Raw genomic sequence first — 6,000 nt, forward strand, 5'->3', positions numbered from 1 at the left:
AAGATGAGATTGATGCTTTGTTTCACTCATGATCGCAAGCAAATCTCATTGCAGCAGACCTGGTCAAGAAGTTGCGACTGGAAGTTCGTGATCATCCAAACCCATATCCACTAGGATGGGTAAATAAGGATTCAAAGTTGAAGGTAACAAAACAATGTAAAATTAGATTTGCCATTAGTGTTGATTTTATTGATGAAGTAGATCTGGATGTGGTTCCCCTTGATGTGTGTGGAGTCATGTTTGGGAGTCCATACATGTACACGCGTCATGCAATATTCATGAGAGCTAATTAGTATTGACTCATCAAGGATAGAAAATCATTCATCATAAACACGCACAAAGGCAAGTCGAAAATTTCACTGTTAAGTGCCAATTAAGCCAAAAAAATTGATCAGTTCCATCAAGAAGTATGTTTTATTGCTTTTAAGAGAAAATCAGTCTATAGAGGAGTCAATTAGTCTATGTAAGGCATCCCTAGAGGGGTGTACTAAGAAACAAAAACAACAATTGGAGGAGTTGTTACATGCATACAAGGACGTGTTCCGAGAGCCTAAAGGGTTACCCCTTAAGAGAGAAGTGGAGCACAAGATCCATCTATTTCCAGATTCTCCATTACCAAATATTGGGTTGTACAGGAAATCTGCTATAAAAGAAAGTGAGATGAATAAATAGTTGCGGTAGCTACTGGAACAAGGTGTTATTTGACCGAGTACATCACCATGTGGGTCACCCATCATCATTGTGCCAAAGAAGGATGAGACTTGGCAAATGTCTATAAATTACAGGGTGTTGAATAAAATCACACTCAAGAATAGATACCCCCTTCCTAGGATAGATGATCTGCTAGATTAGTTGCAGCAAGAAAAATATTTCACCAAGCTAGACTTGAAGTCTCGATATCAACAAGTTCGAGTCAAAGAAGAAGATACATGGAACACTGCCTTTAGAACCAGGCAAGGTTTTTATGAGTGGTTAGTTATGCCATTTGGCCTATGTAATGCACCAACTACATTTATGAGATTAATGAATGATGTATTGTTCCATTTTATAGATTCATTTGTTATTATCTATTTGGATTATATACTGGTATATAATTTTACCTAGGAGGAGCATATTTCACATTTGACACAGGGGCTGGAAACATTGAAGAAGCACCAACTGCTAGAAAATCTCAAGAAGTGTGAGTTTGCATGCAATCCTTCGTGTATTTGGGATATGTGATTTGTTAAAATTGGAAACTAGGGCCAAATTCCATGTGGGTCATCTTATTTATGGCAGCTGATATTTTTCTTGGATCCCTCTCATCGAGAGGAGTAGGATTGATCTAAAGATAATTTGATTTCAATAAGTATTCATGGAGTTATGAATTTATTTGTGTTATGGGACAATACGTCAAGGTCGGCTAGCAACCAAATAAACCCCACATGTGCTCAACGTTTTAGTATAAAAGGAGACGACTTGAGAGTCATTTCACACACATTTATATTTTGATTTCTCTCCACTTGTCTTGGGTTTTAGTGGAAGAGAAATCTAGGAGTGGAAGCCCTAGACGTTGGAGGAAAAGAGGCTTCCCTAGCCACAACAAAGAAGACAGGCTAGCAAAGCGATGAAAGGATTCTATTCATTGACATAACACAACTCTAAACGCAGTCCTAAGGCAGCCCTAAACGATTTCCTAAAGGTAGCCCTAACGTAATCCTAAGGCAACCCTAAATGTTTTCCTAATGGTAGCCCTAACGTCCTAAGGCAGCCCTAAATGTTGTCCTCAAGGCAGCCCTAACGCAGTCCAAGAAGGCAACCCTGACACTATACTAAAGCAGTCCTAACCTACGGTATCTCAAGGGTATCCTAGCCGTTGTTAGGATGAAGATAGACAATGTCCTAAACATACCAATAGTGCCCTAGCCGCAGGCATATCGTGCCTTAGACGCAAGCCTAATGTGGCTGCAAGGGAGGATTGTTTTAAGGCCTAAAATAAGGCATTGAGCTGCTAAAAGGATGCTGAGGATAGGCCGACTTGAAGAAGGGTTGTTTAGGGCAGCAAAAAGGTGGACTGTAGGTGAAAGCGTGGGACTGTGATAGGCCGTAGTCCTAACCACCTCAAAACAGGGAAAACATGGAGAGTTTGAGGGCTCAAACATGCCTAGGACAAAAATGTTAGTAAATGAGACAACTGGGCTACGTGGTGCTGCTAAGACACATGGGACAACAACAAGGTTTGACAAGGCTAAGGGGACAACAACAAGGTATAGCATGACTGTTGGGGACAACAACTACATCAATATATCTCGACAACAGTGGCAAGGGACAATTGAATAGTAAATGGGACAATGAAGGAATGCTAAGGCAAACATGAGACAACAACAAGCATGGACAACATGGAAAGCATGGGAAACATGGCAAGAATGGTACTACAAGCACATGAGACATGATGTGTGTCAACATGATTCAACATACCACATGGGAAAACAATGTGGCAACATGATGCAACTATGGCACATGGGACAACTGTGGTAGCATGGTACAACAATGGCACATGGGACAACTGTGGCAGCATGATGCAATAATGGCACATGGGACAATAGTGCATCATAAGGTGCGGTAGTATGATGTGTACAACATGGTCATGAGGTCCAACATTGTGATGATGGGTGTAGCATGGTGCAACACAGTGAGGTGGAGCATGATGAAGAGATGCAACACAATGATAGGTAAAGGAGTCACCTTGGAGAATCAGTTGAAGCAACATGTCTTTAACCGATCTCATGTATCATCTTCTTAGATATGATCTATGCTCTTATCTAGATAAGTCAAAGTGTTGACTTCTATTGCAAATGTACTATCTCTCTCTCTCTCTGCTGAACTATTGAAGAACATATAAGAATAATTGATTAAGGGTTTCCCCACATTAGGGTTTGTCCCTAGATAGCTCAACATCTTGTGTCCTCTTGTATTGGCTTGTCTGCTATGATTTATGTTTATGTTGTATTTGCAGTTTACTTTAATGCTGATGTGATTGCTAATTTACAAAAGATATTGAGCTAACTGTGAAAATTGAAATAAATTGCTCTCAGCATAGAACATACCTAAAATTAACATGGTATCGGAGCTGAGGTGAAGACAAAGCCCAAGAAAGAGTGAAAGAGCAATCAACGAAGATAGTTGGGAAAGGAAAAAGGATAAGTCGATTCCTCATCCCTATTCAGATTCACTGATCGTGAAATCAAAGCGGAGAATACTATTAGAATGGCACAATAGAAGCTTCTGATGACCTACCTATAAGATCACTTTATTGGAAATTTAGGATATAAGGGTGGAAGGAAAGGCAGATGCCTTAGTTATAATAAGTCGGCCATTATGCGAAGAAGTGTCTGAATGGTAGGGACACATCACTTGATGATAATAACAATGATTCCAAGGAAATCTTCAATGATTAGAGGAATGACAGGTAATGCAGGTCATCAAGGAAACGAACAACTCTTCAAGAAAGAAAGGAACCCCAGGTATGAAGAATCAAATGTTGTTTATGATAAGATAAAGAAGCGTTATCCTGTATTGGCCCTCTCCTTTAGATTCTATGGGAATCTGGCTTATTAATTGTAGTGCTTCAAGGCACTTCATCATATAGAAGGGTGAACTCTCTAATTTAGTAGAGATGGAAACAATTGTGGGATTATACTTGGAGTCGATGCCACCTATCTGGGAAAGGGTGTAGGGAATGTTACCCCTCAATTGAATGAGGGTAACTTTATTCCTTTATGAGAATCTCTTTTATGTACCTGATTGCAAGAAGAACCTGGTGTCCATTTCGGCGATGGAAGTCAAAGGTTTCAAGGTGGCATTCATCGATGGAAAGGTACGTGTTTGAAAATAGAATTTTTAAATATGCTTTTGAGTTCAGGGTTGTATCAAGTTTTATGAGGTCCATTGGGGACCATGTCAATTGTCACATCTCATCTATAGCTCCGAAGGTCTACTTGTTATGGGAACCTACCCAATGTGAGTCAGATGATGACAAGGATGCCTGAATCTAAGAAGAGCATGAAGGTACATGTCTGAGATGTACTGAAGGAAAATCTTACAAGGGTACCATTCCTCTCATGTAGCAAGTCCACAGGTTTGGAACAACCCGAGGGGTTTGAGATTTATGATCTAGAATCTCATGTATGCAGGTGGAAGAAAGCCCTCTATGGCTTGAAGCAAAACTCCTTGGGCTTAGTATGTGAGGATTGATAGTTGTCTGATGAAGTTGAGATTCACTAGGAGTGAAGCCCTATCCAAACCATTGCTTGAAGGTTGTGGATGATAGACCTCTCATACCAACACCTACTGAGGACGACCTCTTTATGACAGGTGCAGACCCTCTCATTTGCAAAAGTAAGAGGGAGTTGGATTTTGGATTGGGAATGGTGAATTGCAAGCCCTTGACTACCTTGATGGAGCTTAACTTTCAGAAGTTATGTGGTAGTGATGCCGGACCAGATTTGGGAAATGCCTCTGAGTTTCATAAACTCATTCGTATTGATGTTCTTGGTGAAATTCCATCCAGATATATGTTTTGCAGTTAGCATGTTGGGCTCATATTTGGTTGAGCCTCACTAGATTGGTGCCAATAATTTTTTGAGATATCTCCAGGGCACAATCTCTCATGGATTGAGATACACTTCCAGAAATGTGAAGCTGCATGACTATTCGAATGCTGACTGGGCAGGCAGTGTGGAGGATCGCAAGAACACTTTTGGGTGTTGGTTCTCTCTGGGTTCTACTCGAAACCTTAGATGAGTAGGAAGCAGAAGACGGTTGCTTTGAGCATTGCTGAGACCAAATACATAGCTTGTAGGAATTTACAGGGTAAGTTCCTCAGACATAACACCAAAAGGACACCGCTCATAACCAGATCGCAGATCAATACACTAGTATTTTGACGTGGTTAAAACCCTCAAAGAGGGAAACAGTCCACGGACTGAGCCAACGCGGCCACTTCAGGCAATTTATTAATAAAAGAATGAAATTTTACATATGTTTCTCTCATGCACAGATTACCCTACAAATGACCCTCCATGCGCTTTAAATAGAACTCATGGACCAATCCGGTGTCAAGCCACGGATCAAGTGTCAGTAATACCGAGGAGAGAATGAACCGTCGTATCACTACATATCGTGACCATCGGATTGTAAGTTACAAAATGTACAACGGTAAAGAAACACACTTTACCTAACTCTATACTAGACCAAGTTGTACTTAACTATTTCTTATGTGTCGGAATATCCTAACATCCCCCCTTAAGAACAACTTGGGATAAGATTGAAGGATTTACAAATATGACACAATAGGAGAAGGAAGGAGGCACTAGAGCCTATCCCCCCTTAGTGACAACTTCCTGAACTCTAACCATAAATTGAAGTTCAGTGTACTTCGCCTCTATGAGAGCCTTTGTGAATATGTCTGCAACTTGATCATCTGTTGAAAAATATTGCACTTCAAGAACATGGTCGTGAATGAGCTTTCTGATGAAGTGCATGTGCAATTCAATGTGTTTGCTGCGCTGATGTTGGACTGGATCTTTGTATATCTGAATGGCACTTTGATTATCACACCAAAGTGTAGTCGGATGCTGCTGCTCAAAGCCAAACTCTGACAGGATCTGACGAAGCCACAAGGATTCTTTACTAGCTTCTACGGCACCACGATACTCTGCTTCTGCTGATGAAAGAGAAATGGCACCTTGTTTCTTACAAGCCCATGTAATAGGTCCTGAACCAAGAGTGAACACATAACTGGCAGTAGACTTTCTATCATCAGGGTCACCAGCCCAATCAGAATCAGTGAAACCAACCAATAGAGGAGCTGCTTCGGCACTGTAATGAATCCCAAACTGAACTGTACCTCGAACATAACGAAGTATTCTTTTAGCTGCTTTCCAATGGCTTTCACGTGGGTTTTGCATAAACCGAACAACAAGACCAACAACAAAGGAAAGGTCAGGACGAGTATGAGTT

Source organism: Pinus tabuliformis, chromosome 3_2, assembly GCF_031772625.1.
Source record: "Pinus tabuliformis cultivar Carrire ecotype Pingquan chromosome 3_2, CPIR1, whole genome shotgun sequence".
In the NCBI taxonomy this organism is placed as follows: domain Eukaryota; kingdom Viridiplantae; phylum Streptophyta; class Pinopsida; order Pinales; family Pinaceae; genus Pinus; species Pinus tabuliformis.